At 34.9% G+C, this 19,592-nt stretch overlaps 1 long non-coding RNA gene across 1 annotated transcript in view; it reads right to left on the bottom strand.

The window, feature by feature from the left end:
* Positions 1–918: 918 nt before the first annotated feature.
* The window catches only part of LOC111087047, a 48,467-nt gene continuing 29,793 nt past the window's right edge, over positions 919–19,592 (bottom strand). Inside the window, exons 2-4 of the long non-coding RNA XR_002611769.1 lie at positions 15,977–16,063; positions 14,401–14,501; positions 919–1,270 (exon numbers count right to left, since the gene is read on the bottom strand). This is a non-coding gene — a long non-coding RNA (uncharacterized LOC111087047). The remainder of the gene's footprint in view (positions 1,271–14,400; positions 14,502–15,976; positions 16,064–19,592) is intronic.

Genomic DNA, 19,592 nt, shown 5'->3' with positions numbered 1-19,592 from the left:
TATTTTAATATTAAAAAGAAAAATGACAGGACAACTTATTTATAACGTTAAATGAGAGCAAAATTAATATATAGATCTTAACTGATAGAATTCAAATGTTCATTTAGCTTGGAAATAAATCAAGCCTTTCCTACAGATACTCAATAAGCCATTTTCGTGCACACATTAAAATCAGTCCCAATAAAGCGTTTCATTCAAAAACCTCAAGCAGTCCTAATCAGAAGTGTTGTACAAGCACTTAATAAGTCATAATTCTTTGGTGCAAACTTTAAGTAGGCCTAACCAGAAGTGTTGTAGAACCCTTTTATAAGCCATAGTCCTTTCGTGCAGACATTAAACAAGTTCTAATAACGAGTTTCGCTCAAATCTTAAGTCGTTCTAATCAGAAGTGTTATACAAGTACTTAAGTCATAATGAAAAGTTTCATGCAAACAACTGACAATTGCTAATCATAAGGACATTAACTAATCTCAAGTAAACACTTCACAGAGACTTTTAACTAATCCCTCACTCAAATTTCTTAAATAAACACTTTTTTTGTACTCGTATCTTTAAGCTACCATTGTGTTTATTATTTCCCAAACAATGTGCTACCGTACTTCAAGTTTAAGTTTACAAGTAATATACACCTTAAACAAGTATCAAATACTCGGATGACGAATGCACAGTACATTAAGATATTGTTAATAATTACCATAATCTTGCAAGACAAACAACGTGTCGCAAACCTGCCGAAATTTTTACTTCATATTTTAGTGTGCCAGTTATGATGACGATGTATTCAGTTAGTATGATGCACACACATAAGCATACATAAACACACATAAATAGGGTTAACTATTTAACCTACGGGAGCTGCGCAACACTTACGTTTAGTTTTTGAAGACATAAATACTGATGTACATCTTTTCCGATTATTTTTTCACTTTTAAGTTTTCTCAGTTTATAAGAATTACCTATTCTTATCTCGCGCTTATATTCAGCTGTATGTTAGTTTGAGCAGTTTCTGGCTAAGATACATCAATAGTTTAGACGGTGTCAATAAAAGTAAGAGTAACATGCAAACAGGTTATGTGTCCCGGAGTGGAGTAAAACGATGCCATGAAACCTGGATGTCAAGGAGATCGACTTCACGCGAGCAGACGTTGATTGAAAGTTCGTCATAGAAGTGTGCGGGCGCCAAATAAGTGACGCCACCGTTACTCACACATCCATTTTTCATCCACAGGATCACGTGATGTCACAACTCGCGACATCTGGTGTGGTTCTGCTACATATACGAAAGACATCTAAGTAAATATCAAGTAAAAACTTACTGCTAAATTCAAATTTATTACAAATTTATTATCCCAATATGTGAAAATAAAATAAACGGCTTTTGAACTCCTAATGGGTTTTTTTACGCGTCAATTCAAACATTCCGTTGTTAAGGTTGAAGTCTACATAATTGTGTTGCTGCTATTAATTCAATCTGATATAATTGCAAATACATAGTCACTTTTATATGTGTTTTAATTACACTATGCGTAAATTTTAAACATATCAGTATGCAGTATCAGATGCAGATTAAAATCGTTTGATTTCGTTGCACGTAAACAGGCTATTGTAAGTTGTTGTTTATATCCTATGACATTTTACACCGTTGGTGTTTAATAATTATATCTTAAGAGTACATATGAAACCTTTTTTATACTCTAGTTCTTCATCAAATCAAAATTTTTGATCTATTTAATTTTATCTTACATTTCCTTAACTACTTGCATAGACTTTTGTTCTCGTTTTGTTTTCTTTATAATTTCCTATTACCATTTTAGAAATATAATACGTGGTAATGTTGACAAAGGTGTGTACATATTCGTATAATGGTGGTCTCTCCTTATAAGAGAGTTAACGCCCTTCCTCGTATGTTAAATAGGTTTGGTTTATTTTGAATTTCACGTAAAGCTACACGAGGGCAATCTGCGCTAGCCGTCCCTAATTTAGCAATGATAGACTAGAGGGAAGGCAGCTAGTCAACACCCCCCCCCCTCCGCCAACTCGTGCGCTACTTTTTTACCAACGAATAGTGGGATTTACCGTCACGTTATAATGCCCTACGGCTGAGAGGGCGAGCATGTTCGGTGACGTGTTAAATAGGAACATTCAGTTTATTTTAAAGTAAAGATTTTCACTACACTTGTTATCAGACATTCTGCTCAACCAACCTTTTCAGCTTTGAGCAAATATTCATGAATTTTAAAAGTAATATTAAGTATAGTGAGGGTGAATAGGCTTGCACTGCATGAACTGAGCTTCAATCTTCCATTTTAAAATAGTTCGCGCCACACCATAATAATAATAATCTGGCTTTTGTAAATTTTCATGAATTCTATGGATTATTCTATACACGGTTGCTTTGGTCAAATTGTTCGTAAACTCCACAATAAAAACATACTAGTAGTGTTATATTTTTCCCATTGACAACAGAGAAATAAGTATCTAATATAATCACCCTTGTCTAATCAACGTTTACACTTTAGCTCTTAATATGTTCCCGGATGTTCTCACCACTCACTGACAGGGAACTGTTTTCACCTCTATTTTCCACATTAGCTTGCAATGTTAGTTATGTTCTATGGAGTTTTATTACTCTCTCATCTGTGTTTACATATGATAGTGATAAAATGCGAGTGTTTACCATCTTGCCATACATGGTCCACAAAATTTACAATCGCATGTGCTCTATCATACAGAAAGGGACCTTTTGGCATTATCTCTTTCATTGGCTATATAACTTCGCGATATTAATTCAAAAGCATACGCGTACACCATTAGTCATGTGGCAACCCTGTTTAAACATGCCTCACACGTTCGTGTTTAATTGTTCTAATGGTACGAGTAGTACGCGTCTTTCTATGAATAAAATATTTACTTATTTGGTTTTCGTAAAACAAAATGAAGCATTAATCCAGCAGCAGAGAAATAAACGTATTTTTAATTCTGCTTTTCGCTGATGACTTGCATTAATAAGATTCTTTAGTAAACAAAAAAACCATTAAAATATAAAAGTGTGTTTATATACCTCTCTAAGTAAGAATAGTTGATGAGTATTTATAGACGCTTTTGACACAGTAGGGTTTATTATATATAGCCATAGTTATTTATATTGGAAGCTTAATAAGTACTTGATAGTAAAAACATGTAAATGAATTATTATTTTTAACACAAAAACACTGTTAATATTCAACACCAAAAGATGTAAAATCTTAAGCATGTCACTATGTGAAGCATAAAAACTTGTATAAATGCTATACCGCTTATGACACCTTCCTAAAATTTCTTTACCGACCGATGTCTAAAAGTTCTATCAGATATGACAACTTCCTAAACTTGCAACCACCAAACCCTGATTAAAAGTTGTACCACATGTGACAACTTCCTAAACTTGCAACCACCAAACCCTGATTAAAAGTTGTACCACATGTGACAACTTCCTAAACTTGCAACCACAAAACCCTGATTAAAAGTTGTACCACATGTGACAACTTCCTAAACTTGCAACCACCAAACCCTGATTAAAAGTTGTACCACATGTGACAACTTTCTAAACTTGCAACCACCAAACCATGATTTAAAGCTGTACCACATATGTCACCTTCCTAGACTCAAGACACCAAACCTTGATTAAAAGCTGTATCACATGTGACACCTTCCTAGACTTACAGCCACCAAAGTCTGACTAAAAGCTGTACTGCGTATAACACCTTCCTAGACTTACAGCCACCAAAGTCTGACTAAATTTGCAACAAATAGACACTGTTTAAAAGCTGCATTACATATTACACACCTTCCTAGACTTACAGTCACCAAACCCTGATTAAAAGCTGCAATGCCTTCTAAGACTTTCAATCACCACACAGTGTCTCTAGATTCCAATGTTCAACTGTAATCCAGCACGGCCAGATGATGAGCCATTCCTATCCTTAATTAAGCATTAAAACTTATTTTTATTGCTAAGTTGTTTATTACTCTTCTTTAAACCACGCCTTTGTTTAAATTGAATGATTATACATTTTTATAAGACGTGTTTGTCATTTGCTTGAATAATTAAATGTTTCTTAGAGATATTCTATTAATAACTTATGTTTATTCTTATATATATTAAAGAATATGTATCGTGATTTCTAAATAAACCATGAAAAGGGAGTATAATGATTCTAAAACAAAATGTTTCTGCAAATTAAAAATTATTTTTTAACCTCCCAAAACTAAAAACATTTCAACTTAAGTATTTTCAAGCTACTGAGTTCGCCTTTTTTTCTGTTCTTTCACAACTAACTGTGCAATTTTGTTGTGAGCTAACTTTTACTGCTGGTACTGTTTGTCTACAATCGCTCTTTGTCTAAATTCTAAACTATTATTTGACATAAGAGTGTTTATTGTGTCTGCTTAGAAATGGCGAACCGCTGGACCAATTGTTACCAAATCAGACATATACTCTTAAGACTCTCAAGGGAGTGACAAAAATGTTCGGGTTCTCATCTGACCCCTCCCTCCATATTACAACTCGGGAATCTTTCCCTTGCGTTGCGTTCGCTTATACCTAGAGAATCGCTGGACCGATTGTCATCAAATATGTCATATAGCCTTAGTGTTCTGAGGAGATTGACATAAGGGGTCGGCTTTCTGATCTGGCTCTCCTACATCTCTTTCTGGGGGCCACTATATCATCCCCGTTCGTTGAGTGGTTATGTTAGTTAGTTAATATTATTTGGAGAAGTCTGCTATTTTTCAAAAAGGAAAAACCCAGACCAGCTATACAGTCATACAGACAGATTCTGCGAAATCTTACAAAACTAACTTTGTAACAAAGAAACACTGACTCAAGTGGCATTATGTATTTTCCCTCTCGAATATCATTTATACACCCTATGCCTTAATTGGTAAATACATGACAACAATTAATTATCACGATATCCACAACCACTATAATATCACTAAATGTCTTCTAAATGTCTTCAATACATTTCCCATATAATCCCTCACATTTATTGCATCTCAAAAGTGATTATAATTCTTTACAAGATGAGGTGTTAAGTCTAATGTTAGTCTTAATACTATTTTGTAGTCGTTGATTGCATTTAATCTGACAGTGATGATTACGCACTATTTTCTTACACCATTATTTCTGTTGTTAAAAGCTTTTGAAGGACGCCGAGATCATTCTTACACCACATATCTTAACAGAATTGCCAAAGTTTTTTCTCTTTATTTATTTGGACGTCAACTTTCAAGGCCATGCTTAATACACAAATGTCCATTAGAACTGAATTGTGAGACTGTATTCGTATGGGATTGCTGAGTTTCCAGTTTCGTTAGCCATTTTCTCATTATAAGTTCAATTTGTTATGTCATTTTGAGTCGGAGGATTCTCTTTCCTAACCAAAGCCTTCACTTTGAGGGCGAGAGCATTGTTCTTCATTTGCTTTAGGAGAATATTGAAGACTCTTATCTTTGAAATGTTGTATGCTTTGCTATAAGTTTAACCGTGGTGGAATTGTATCATCTAATGGTCGAAAATTAGTTATGAAACAAATATCTAGGGCTAAACGTGTTGTCTTTAACGCTGGTATCAGAGGCAGTAAGTCATTTCATTAGCATATGCTTAATCGTTTTTATAAGATGCGGCTAACCCTCTGTGTGATAGTTTTCCAGATACACTTAACCGTGGTAAAAATAACCATTGGAAACTGAGGAGCAGAACCAACTGTGACGTAAAATCTGTTGTGTAATTATATCAATATTTATCTGTATTTCTCCGTAACAATCCATTAAGTACATAAGTACATTCTTTACAATAGAAAATGACATTGATTTATTTCGTATTTTAGTAGTGTAGAGTGATACTTATTTCAAATGGCATTAAAGTAAAATCATATATAATTAGAATCTGTGTTCAACAATTTCACATTTCAGCTACACAGACGCCACCTGGCGTTGATAAATTGATAAGTACAAAGCGGTTACTTCATGGATGTGTCTCCCAGTGAGTCAGCGGTAAACTTACCGATTTACAACGCTAAAATCCGGCATTCGATTCCTCGCGGTGAGAGAGCACAGACTGCACATTGTATAGCGTTGCACTAAGAAAAAACAACTTCATATATATATTCACATAGATGTGTGCACATTATTGAAATATGTTAATGATTTTCAATTAAATAAAAATTCGACGCAATATTGGCACTTTGGGCTGTTTAAAATTGTTTCTAGAGAATAAATAATGTCAGAAGAAAGATATAGTAGCAATAGACAGTTTACTTGATTTAATCATCTCAATGATCACTTTCTGAAATTAAGAAGAAGAAAAACACTTTGAAGTGTTTAAAAAGCCAGGAGTTTTAAAAATATTTTGGGAACACTTTATAATTTTATGTAAATATTTTATATTTTTAAATATAAAGAATAAGTTGCATATCTAATTCCCTGAGTACCACAAAACGGTTTTCTCAGCTCAAAGTTCACGGTACAGGGCAATGGAGTAAATTAGAAATGTGAACGAAGGTTGTTTTATGATAATCGTGAAAACTCGTAGATGTGTAGCATTTGGTTTATTTGCATGACCCCAGTAACGCAGAAACATACATAATAACTATAAATGCTAATCCTGTCTTTACACGCTAGGGGGAGAAGGACCTTATCAATAAAACCATCTCAGCATGGAGATCCGCAACGGTATTCAGCACAACAATTTTTGAACACATATAAGTCTACTAAATAGCACCCTTAGGCTTAATGCAGGTGTTTATCTTCACATTTCTTTGTAACTCGAACAAATGGTTTTACTATCCGATCAACTGCAAGCTTAATTCATTATAGACTGCGGTAAGGTAAAAATTTACGGCGTAATCGATGTCAGGAACAGTAACAAGACACTTCAATGTACGTACACGTCCGTAAAACAACATACGGGCCTATTTTGCGCGAAGACACAAGAAATGACAAGCAGGCCAACTGACAAGGAGCGGTGAAGGTCACATTTTTCCCTACTAGCTTCGCTCTCCCAGGGCTGAATAAAGAACGGTGTCAAATACCAGTATCACAGTCACACATTATCTGATCTGCTTGGCCGATTAAGCTAGCGTTATCTAAGACCCTCATCTCGACTAGAGTGAGGACTGCGCCCGGTGGAACTACAGAAAAATTGGCCTTCTTGATGAGTGGTCAAGCTGTGCCAGTCAAAGGGACAGCCTTCTCACTTTAGTTACCGTGTGTTGTTTGTCTAACAATAGCATTTAGAAGCACGCTATCGTATTACCCCTTCCCTCTGACTTGTTGTGATTAGTTCTGTAGCGTGTTACTGATAGTAACAGATCATTTGTCGAGAACCAAGTTGAATATTTAGTCATTGTCATAGTGTTTCGTGATTGGTTCAAGCTGAACTAAACATACTCAGAATAAACCTTTACGTGAGTAATAAAAACATAAACAAATAGAAAACATATTAAGAATTTAGTTCTTAAATAATCTGAGTGAAAACAAACAAGTACATCAATATACGTATATTTATAGAATAAAAATAAGAACATAATATATTATTTTGTTTCAAATAAACATCCAAGAAATACGTATACACTGGTCTTATATCTTACTGAGGCGCAATAAAACACCATGTCGGATCTAGAAGTCCTATTGGTTAAAATAATATCACCGTGTTACAGGCTGTAGATTTGTACTTTTACAACCACAAAATCTACTTACTTCTAATCTTTTAGCATAAATTCAGTTCCTACCTGTATTAGGTCTATAACCACACTGGCAAGACGATTCTGTTCCTACCTGTATTAGGTCTATAATCACACTGGCAAGACGATTCAGTTCCTACCTGTATTAGGTCGATAATCACACTGGCAAGACGATTCTGTTCCTATCTGTATTAGGTCTATAATCACACTGGCAAGACGATTCTGTATTGTTATGGACACAGCGTGCCTGACTGTGAATCCGAAAGTCCATTGTTCGCGTCCCATTACCGCAAAAGCACGATCTACACTTTGGCGCTACGATTGTGTTATAAGAGTGAAGGTCAAATCCTGCTATTCGATTACGGAAGTCCAAGTGTTGGTAGTGGGTGGTGTTGGCTAAATGCCGTCCCTCTACTCTATAAGTTCAAGAATATGAATGGCCAGAGCACATAGCTATTGTCTAGCTTCGAGCGATTACCCGAAACAAAAAACTGTATTTCCAATCCGTGTTAACACCGTTGTATGACTACAGCCACCAAGTCTATTTAATTCTTAGCTGTTGACCTACACTCAGTTCCTACCTATATTAGGACTTTGTATATGCGGAACCACATTGACAAGACTACTCCGTACTTCATTCCTTACTCAGTGTTAATACCGTTATATGACCACATTCATAAAGTCCAGTGGTAAAAATTACTTTTTTTTTACAGTCACAACACAAACAAGATTCCGACTCAAACCATAAATCTTCAACCTTAGTTGTACTAGCCTTAGAGTTAGTATCTTTGAGTGTGTCATCTTGATTATGTACTTTAGATATCCTCTCTCTGTGTTTACGGCCACAGTATCAACTTAGATTTGAGTGTCTACAGTTAGAGTGTTAAATTGATTCTGGACATTAGATTTTAATTCAGTCACTTGGTATCCTCTCCGTGTTGTCGGTGCTTTTGAGAGTTCATAATCAAATTGTCAGCTTAGCTCTAGTCTCTAGATTTCCTCTCAGTGCTAATAGTTTTCTGTGTTGACAGCTGCAATAGCGCTTGTCAGTGATTAACTATATAGCTATAAATACATATGAAGTTATTTACCCACAAATCCTTGCGAGAGCGGCCATATTGTTTTATCACAAACTCCAGAAATAGCTAGATTACATATGTATGGAAACAGTGATATAAAGTTTATTTTGTTAACGATATTTTCCTAATATTTGGGATTTGAATTAAGATGGTCATAAAACATTTCTCTTACGACATATGTGGTTGTGTTCTATGTGTGTTATTTTGTAGTGTTCTAAGTATGCTTTGTTCAATGTTCTAAGTGTGCTTTCTTGTAATGTTTTAATTCTGCTTTACCCTAACATTATAATAAAAACATCAGGTCTAATAAGTTACAGCTACTGCTTATTTGAAAATTATATTCCAAAATTAAATACAATTGAAATTATAAAAGATTCAATATTAGTTATAACTACAAAAACGGGAAGAAAACAAGAACTTTAAACTAACTTTGAAAACATTATTAACCTGTATTTATGGTTATGAGAGACTTACTAGTTAGTGTGCTCGAAATATGAAATCGAGGGTTCACGGTTCGGGGCTAGTTGCCTCAGAATTTCGCCTCGCACTTTGAGAGACTATAAGAATGACGGTCCAATTCCACTATTCAAGAGTTGGCGTGGGTGTTTTTGACTAGTGTCCTTACCTCTATTCTATAAGTTCAAAATTAAGGACGACTAGTGGCAATTTGTCCTTTGTGCAGCTTTGCGCGAAAATTCTATAGTAAACAAACATTGGTTATAAGTCAAGTCACTGCTACAATAAAAGTGTATAAAAGTAAACTGACACTTTAATGAAACCGTCCTTCCTATTAGTTCTGTACATTATAACCACCGTGATAGGTGTACAGTTTAATGATTTTTTTTACCAAATTATAATACCAGTTTCGTTCCTGGAACGTTATCTTCTGACAGAGTGATTAACATAACGGTATTTTCGTAGTCATACTGGTCAGTTTGCCATAACACTCGGACATATGTTTCCTGGCGTTACGTTCGTCATAATTATAAACATCTTTATGCCAGTTTTTTTATTTTGGACCTCTGATCAAACTAAGCTAAACTATAAAAGTCAGAACTAAAACCATTTTAAAATAACTTGTACATTAATAAGAGACATTCTTGTATAACTATCTGACTAGGAACACGTAATCGTATAAATCAGGATACCAGAAAACAAAACTGTAATCATTGAATCATCAGCTGGGTATCTTATTGTTAACAATATTTTCAGTCGTAAATCTGGTAAGATCTCATTGAGTTGATCCAGTTTAGGAGATTTAAATTGTTTCTTTTTTGTTAAGCACAAAGCTACACAATGTGCTGTACCCATCACGGGTATCGAAACCTGGTTTTTAGAGTTATAAGCCTTCATACTTATCTCTGAGGGACTGGGGAGGGGGTAATTTTTTTCTTGATCCACAAGATAAACCAACATTGCAAATCATTTTTCTTAACTTAAACATTAACGCGAAAATTGTTAAAAATGATTTTAGATATTACAACTAATACGATTTAATAAAACTAACGATAAGGAAAATTGGAAAGACGAGTCGTCTGCATTAAGATTCATACAGCTGGCCAATATATATATAAACCATGTATTTGCAATAGTGCATATCCTGGTGGATGTTACAGAAATGGATAGAACTCATAAACAAATGCACACTATCCGGAGAATTATACAAATGTTCTATCTGTGATTCTTTGATTCTTATTTGGTGCATTTTAGTGCTCATAATTAGACCTTGGATTCCACTTCCGGGCTATTAGCTTTGTTTGTCTCTGGATTTTTAAGTCTTCCCCATATCAACCTGTTTGAATGTTTACAGCCATAACGCGAAGTTAATGTTCTTAGTGTTGGTTCGCCATGGTGTAATATTAAGGTGCTAGAGCCGCAAGCTGCGGCCGTGGGATAGAAATCCTTTACCGAATATGTTCGCCCTTTCAACCGTGGGAGCGTAACGGCCAATCCCACTATTCGTTGGCAAAGAGTAGCCCAAGAGTTGGTGGTGGGTGGTGTTGACTATCTGTCTTTCTCTAGTCTATCACTACAAAATTAGAGATGACTATCTCTTGAGTTGCTTTCCGCGAAATTAAATAACAACTTTCAGTACTAAGAACTTTTGGGTGAAAACGTAGACGTCGATGTCTTCTTAATGTTAGTACACTTGAATGATTATATTTAAGATACCATTTCAATCCCGATCTACTGCATTTCCTTTCAGTATATACAATTTGGACTTGGTTCTGGATTTTCCATACATTTTCCACGTTAGTGTATTTGAACGTCTACACTCACAATGTCATTATAATCCCAGTTTGTGGATTTTCTTTCGGTGTATGCAATGATAACTTGGTTCTGTGTTTTCTCATATCATCTCTATGCTAGTACATTGGGTAATCTGTACAGTTGCAACGGCAATTTGGTTATGGACCTTAAATTTCCTCTTCTTTTGAGTTATTCTCTATATAAACAGCTATAATGTCAAGTTCTGCTTTTAGGTGATCGTTGTGTTAGTATTTTAGTGTTTACTTCCTAAAGTTCCACAGTTAGCGTAATCAACGTTCACCGATAGGACTAATTCACAAATAATTCCATATCTAAACAGAAATTCCACTTACTTGCTAATTTAGTGTCTCTATATTTCTTTGAAACACAGACTAAATAATCAACGTCTTGAACTGACTAACAGTAACAGATAAACTGAATAAATGGTGTACTAATGACTTGTTAACTAACTAACAAACACATAATGTAATATATTGCCACTTCTTCGAGTGTCTAACCCCTAACGATGGCCCAACTTGTTTTTTATAGATGATCTCAATTGTTTTTCCTAACTTTGGAGAAAATTTCAAACATTAAACCCACGCCCATCACTTTGCGTTAAACTTTCTTCTGGCCAAATAACAATACAAATTTCTTGAAACTTCTATATTCAAAACCTAGGATCAAACATTACCAAATTCGTATACAAAAGAAAACCAAGTAAGCTTAAGAAGTATTTGAAAAACTAAATATTGTAGTCATACAGAAATTAAACCTACAAACTGCAGTCTATTACAAATGAAAGCTTAAAAAAGTTACTCAAAGAAAAAAGCTAACACAACTCAAATACTTCCTACTGAAAAACATGTAACATTATATACGAAAGTAAGTTATAAAATTCAAAATAAACCCTAATAAAATTTCGAAGAAAACTTAAAACTCAAAGACTATTTACAGAGAAAGGCTACAATTTTAGAGGATGTCTAAAAAATAAAACAACAGAACTCAACTTTTCTTTACACTGGACAATTTCCCAACCGAAGCCTCTCAAATTCTACTGTTTTCAGAAAACAAGAGCCAACCACGAAAGATTTACAATGATAAAAATCTATATGTTTAGAAAAAAACTTAATAAGGAGTTACTAAAAATGTATATCAATTATCAATTGGATGATTGATCTATTAAAAAATAAATTGCTTTATTCCCTCTGAAGGAGGGGTTAAAGGAGAGGATCTGCTTGGAGACGGCTTGAATGATGATGACAAAACCTTGTTGAAACGTTGTACATTCGTTGTTATATTAAGGTTTTTCTTCATTACCCATTGAAGACGTCTCCAAGCATTATTAGTCTCAAAGTGGGGTTCCTCGTCATCGAAATTAAAATTGACGTTTGTTGTGATACTAATTGTTGACAACAACTACGCAACAGATTCAAGTATTGTCAATGAAAGCTTTCGTCAGGAAAACCGCTACCAAGTTAGAAGAAAATTTCTGCAGTAATTAAATCAAAATTACCGCATAATATTCCACTACCTTCTGAAGTGCATTCATGGATAGAATACAAACTAAATTTAAATTTCATATACACATAATATGCTAGCTGTTCATTCGTTGGCTATGAAAAATTATAACTACATTTAATTACATTCACAAACTATCAAGTATTAATCACGATAGAAACTAAACCAATTTTAGTTAGTATTATAAAATTATACTAGTAAGTGATATTTTCTCTAGATAAACTTAATATAGTTGTCGATAGCTTGTTTTATACTACAAAGATACACAACAGGAGGCCCGGCATGGCCAGGTGGTTAGGGCGCTTGACTCGCAGTCTGCGGGTCGCGGTTTCGAATCCCCGTTACACCAAACATGCTCGCCCTCTCAGCCGTGGGGGCGTTATAATGTGACGGTCAATCCCACTATTCGTTGGTAAAAGAGTAGCCCAAGAGTTGGCGGTGGGTGGTGTTAACTAGCTGCCTTCCTTCTAGTCTTACACTGCTAAATTAGGGACGGCTAGCGCAGATAGCCCTCGTGTAGCTTTGCGCGAAATTCAAAACAAACAAACAAACACAACAGGATTTCTGAGTCCTGTCTACCACTGGAATCTAACCCCCGATTTTAGCACTTTAAGTCCGTAAGCTCATTGGTTTTCATCCAGGGGACATCCAGATGTCGATCATAGAATCTCGATGGCATTTCAAGTTATATTTGCTCTATAGAATTACAAACTAATAAGAAAACAGTAAACTGTGTTTCCTTTGTCAATATTTATTGCAATTTTGTCGAGCTGGTCTTCGATCTAAATAACTTATGCAATTGTTTGCAAAATAAATCTTGAAAATTTCCTGAGCTTTTCACTCTATTTTACGGCATTTCTGTAATTTGTTTACAATTCCATTCTTATCTTTATCATGAAGTTCGGCGGGAAGTTTATCAGAGCTTGAGTTCTTGTCAAGTAAACAACTGCCTTGTTCGAAATTATTTTGTAAACTTTCCAACTAAATTGAAATACTTACCTTAGCAGCTTCTGGAGAACGTGTTTTTAAATTAAGACACTTGTTATACAAATTAGACTGTAAAATTGATGTAAAGTTTATCATATATCAATATAGAAAGCTTAAGCATTAATATAAATATAAACTACAAAAAGCTTATATAATATTTTACAGTTACGTTACCGTTCAACTCTAAATTGAAAAAAGAACATTAGTTTAGTTTTAAAATATCTTTATGAAAATAAACATTCTAAAGCTACTATTCAGGAGTTTATAACTGTGACTTGCTTAATCTGAAACTGATTCAGAAAGGATAAACCAATTTAATTTTGACTTTTGAAAGTAAGGTAAAAGACTCGATTTCTTCACTTTAAGCTACCCAGATTCAAAATGCATTTTATTTGCCCTTTCCATTTCCAATTAACAATTTTCGGTAGATAATGGGTGAATGAACCTGTTGCTTGATATGTTGTAGCTTTCAAGTTGAGTTTATTCCAATAAAATGACTAAATATTCTATACGCCCTCCAGTGGCACAGCGGTATGTCTGCGGACTTTCAACGCTAGAATCCGGGTTTCGATACCCGTGGTGGGCAGAGCACAGATAGCCCATTGTGTAGCTTTGTGCTTAATTACAAAGAAAGAAAGAAAGAAAAGATATTCTATTGGCAAACCTTCCTACTATTCTATTTTTTACAACACCTTGTGTTCGAAAGATAACGTTTTTGATCACAGGCTAAAAACACGAATTCGTTTCCAAGATATTTTTACTTGAACAGGCCGTTGAGTTACGAAATAGCTTAGGCCTTGATATAAGCCTTCAGGGTTTTATAGAAGGTCTGGGCTTACCATGATAGGAGACGTGTCAGTGTTTGCCATGACAGGAGACGTCCGTGCAAATTTTCTGCGAATTCATCAGTCAAGGCTAGGAGGGAACTGCTTTATATACCCTGAAAGAGCATAGAAAGATAATCAGTGCAAAGTTTATATGTTCACTGTATTGATTCCAGAGATAACCTAAAGTTTCCCGTATCTGCCAGTGGGAGGTTGTTGCTTTTTCATTCTTTTTTTTTATATTTCTTTTGGACTGTCCAACATTTTTTGAAAAAAGGAAAGTCATTTTTCAATGTCTGGGCTGATTATTCGAGTACATAACTAACCACGTTTCGGTACGCACCCTACCGAGCATGCCTTTCACGAGATTTGGATCTCTAATGTTGATTCACGCCTAACTTCGCACCTCCTACTTTTATTTGAGGCTTTTCTTTCCCCCTTTTATTTAACTCTCCTCCACCTCCACCTTGGGTATCATTACTGAATACTCGAGACAAAACATATGTGTGGCGATAGCAAAATTATGATGAACTGTAGCAGATATAATTTATTATGATAGCACCAAAATCAATCTGAAAACTTTCCTAAAGCGACAACCCGAGTATATTGCTATGCAACCTGCTGTGTTCGTAGCTGAGTTATAGAAGATTCCCTCCTTCCTGACCAAATGCAACCAATGAGGAGCAGCCTTAGAATAGTTAATGCCACCAGCAGCGATACTATAGCCGCAGGTTAGCCTCCTGTCTCAGTGGTTGGTCTAGCAAGAGTGTGGACTTCAGTCCAAATGTATAGAATCACTATAGTTCAATCATGCACGAAGATCCATATATCACGAAACTTTTGCCGTCACTCTTTGCTTTAGGCGCTTTTGGCCAAAAATAAAGAGAAAGAAACATCCACAAGATGAGCAATTAATGACGTTTGTTGTCCTTTCAGAGGATAGCTTTTTTTTATTCCGGGATAATTCTATTTGATCGCAGGTGTGTGAGCTTTGGAAAAATAAAACGGACGGATGAAATTAAAGAACAATAGCTCTTGACGGCCAGTTTTGGCCCTATGGGCAAAGCCTTCAAGACTTTATTGTAGAATTAATTCTTAATCACAAGAGACGGAACTTCTAGCTACAGGTAATGGTAATGAAGAAATCCAGTTAGGGCTCCGGCCTTTGTTTGGATAATTTTTTTACAAAGATTTTAACCGTTTCTCAGAAGGTTTTTCATAGAGTGTTGGTTAAAAAAAAGAATTCTGATGGTACTGATACCAGTAAGAATAATTCAACTGGAACTATAACTAAGGGCTTTTTCTGTCATACAATTTATAAGAACTTATTTCAGAATAAAAATAATATGTTTACACTACGTTTTGCATTTTGCATTTTGTTTATATATGCATGATATTTCGCATATTCATGTTAAGAAAGTATGAATTTCTTTTAAATCTTAAATAAGGACTTAAACTCAGTGGCGATCATAATAGTTTTGTTGTTTGTAAAATACAGGACACTTAAGACACAAAAAATGTCTGGTAGTGAATAGCTAATATTATGAATGTGTCAATATATATATATATATATAACAGAGAGAAGACCTACTCGTTTCACAATCCAAAGATGATATAGTGCAACTGTATATAAAAGCCAAATAAGTAACCAGTACAGTGGAAGTTCGCAGTCGAATTTCTAAAACGAAAAAAAAAAAGATTATGACAAGATAAAAAAAGTTAAATTGATTCATTAGAGTAAAAACCCACCCTCCACAATACATTATGATTTGTCTGGAATATCCAAAAAAAGCTTAGAACTTTATAATGAGTAAAGACCTATATTTCGCCATAATTTGAAACTGGGCCTGAATAGAATTGTTCATAAGGAGTGTAGACCTAACTGGGCCTGGATAGAATTGTTCATAGCGAGTGTAGACCTAATTGGGCCTGGATAGAATTGTTCATAGCGAGTGTAGACCTAATTGGGCCTGTATAGAATTGTTCATAGCGAGTGTAGACCTAAGCTGGGTCTATATAGAATTGTTCATAGCGAATGTATACCTAACTGGGCCTGGATAGAATTGTTCATAGCGAGTATAGACCTATAGTCAACCCAAAGTTGCTTTTGTTTAGGACTAGAAAGAAGAAAGAAAATCTAAGAAACTTTTAACGAATAAAAATCTACATTTCATCCAATACTGTTATTGTGAATAGATAAAAAAAACTAAGGAATTATAGAGTGAAGCTCCACCTCTCACTCAAAATATTTATTGGGTATAGATACAAAACATTTTAAGCTTGTTGTGAATGAAAAATATAAATACTCAAAGTTACATTAGAGCTGGATAGGAAAGTTAAGGGACTAACAGCAAGGGGAGATTTATGTTCCACCCACAGTTGCGATTAGGATTAGATAAAACAAAAGCTAAAAACTGTGATAATGAATAAACAAAAAAGGTAAGGAACTTACAGTGAATAAAGCTATGCTTTACACTGTAGGCACGATTAGGACAGGATGAAAAAGTTGATAAACTTTCATCAAGTAAAAACCCACACTTCACTCAAATTTTTGGTCGGGAATTGCTGAGAAACTTAGAATAAGTTGAAACTAGAACTGGGTAGAAAAACTAAGGCCTGTCTGTCAGTTTGTTTTTAGAGCAAAAACCTACATTGAATCTTATGTTGTCATTAGGAGTGAAAAGAAAATACAAGAAACGTGTGACGATTGACGACCTACGTTATACTCAAAGTTGCGATTGGAAATAGAGATACTAGCAAGGTAAGTTACAACCTACATTCCAAACATACGGGAGCTAAAAGCTGAAGAGCTTACAGCAAGTAAAAATTTATATTTCTTCAGAAGTTGTGAGCAGGATTATATAAAAAAAAATTACTAGCTTTGTAGAAAATGTCTATGTATACACTCCACTTAATCCTGAGATTAGAACTAAATTATAAAATTAAGCAGATTAATGCAAATGAAGACTTATATTTGAACCATATTTGTGATTATCTTGAATGTAAAAAGTTAAGGTTCTAATACAGAGTGAACATCACACCTGCAGCTTGGAATTCACATTTCACGACTTGTCTATATATATAGAAATAACTAGCAAAACATAAGACATGTATTTTAGATCCAAAGTAAAGAATATGACTTGAGAGAAAGATTAAGGATAAAAGAAGGAATAAACACCATTACGCGACTAAAAATCCAAAATTGAGTTATAAATTAGATAAAGAGCTGACAAGTAAAATGATTTTGTCCAGAATCTAAAATTGAGATTTTGGTTATGTGAAAATAAAACGTGAATATTATCATTCCAGATGCAACATTTGAAATAAAGAGAAAACTGTCCTCAATTTATTTAAACAACCAAAATGTTAACTTTAGTTTTATGGAACATTTTTTATACCAAGTCTTAATCTCAACTTTGGCTCTAAAGTATATCTTTTACTCTTCTTAGTTCTTTAGGTAACCAGTAATGAAGAAATATTCTAGAACTGAAAGTGGACATCGTAGTAATACATAGAAGCTGTGCAACGTACAAAACAGTTAAAGAATAATTTATAATGATTGGTCTACGACAAGGTAAAACCACTCTCACAGAACAATGACAACCATCTTCTAGTTTTATTTGCAAGCAAATCACACAGCCATTATACGACCTATAATGCAAACGATTGATCATCCAGCTCACGACTAATAAATGAACATTTTGTTGAGGTGATTTTGGATCTTTACATTTTTGGTATTTAATTTCAATATCGAGTATGGTGACCACGAACAACAAAATCAGCTTGTCATCGATGCTGCATGTTTAAAACCAGAGTACTGATAATGTCCAGAGATATCGTGAACAACTCTGAAAAAGCTATTTCCAGAGAGTTTGGAATCAATTGATGGTACGTAAAGCGTCTCTCAAGAATATTGATGGGTTTGATGTCCAGCTATAGTGCAGGCCTCTCAATAAGGTAATCCCTTCTTTTTGATCTCCAGTTACCTTGGAGGCCTCTCAATACTCTAATTCCTCTTTCTTTGATATCCAGTTATCGTGCAGGCCTCTCAATATGGTAATCCCTTCTTTTTCCAAAAATAGGTCAACTATTTCATCACGTAGGCGTTAGGTGTTGTTATCCATTAAGTTTAAATTAGAAACAATTCAATTACCATGCATAAACATAAAGAATGTAGGGTGTGGTTTACTAGAATGTGGTACCGTGTCGTTGGTCTACTGAACGTGCTCTTGGAACCCTTACAGTCGAACTGTTTTTTGCCTTGCCGCGAATGGAATATACCTCATGGGGTAGCTCACATACAGACCGGCCTGGTGAAGTCTGTTGCTAACCGTCTGCATGCTAACATGGCGTCTAGCTGGAAGTGCAAGTGCCTGATTCAGTCTTGAAACAAGTATCTTGCTGTATGCTTGTTTTAAGGACAATGCTGTGCGTTTTCCGGGTGTCCGAGCAACTGTAATTTGATCTTGGAAGTCACTCCATTCTGCTTACCGACACTTTGAGATAGTTGTAATTAATTTGAAACAGCCTTCTGCGATTGACCAGCTTCTATTTGTCTGATGCTGCTCCAAACATCCAAGTGTTCTCCTTGTGCACTGTTCGTGGTTCATGAACAATATGGAACACATTGACGTTTGCGATTTACTTCAATAGATAACTGAGAGAAGATTGCGTATATATTATATATGTTAATTAACCAATCAACTGCATTTCAGGTCATAAGGCTAATCATCGGATTTGTATATAACAATAAACTGAAAGGGATAACTGACTATTATTAACAGCAGTTTTACCTTGTCATAGCTAGAATATTACAATTCATAGCATCATTTAATTACTATATTCACCGTATATATAGAACTGATAAAGTAATATTTATAGACTAAGGTACAAAATTAAGGTTGTATTTGAGTAGTTAAACAAACAACTTATGCGTAGTAAATACATAGATTTATACTTAGTAAAGACTGATTTATATGGAGTGAATACGTAGATTAGACACAAGAAATACGAGAATATACAGCTGCCCATAAGAAACCTAATCGACTAACAATGAATAAAACCTACGTTCCTGAACCCGACTGTCAGGTTGTGGCTTAATGAAAAAATAGGTAAAGAATAAACTGGGGTTAAGACTTACAAGAGCCCGGCATGGCCAGGTGGATAAGGCGCTCGACTCACAATCTGAGGGTCGCGGGTTCGAATCC

Source organism: Limulus polyphemus, unplaced genomic scaffold (genome assembly GCF_000517525.1).
Source record: "Limulus polyphemus unplaced genomic scaffold, Limulus_polyphemus-2.1.2 Scaffold1677, whole genome shotgun sequence".
In the NCBI taxonomy this organism is placed as follows: Eukaryota; Metazoa; Arthropoda; class Merostomata; order Xiphosura; family Limulidae; genus Limulus; species Limulus polyphemus.
This window is presented reverse-complemented; position numbering and strand designations above follow the sequence as displayed.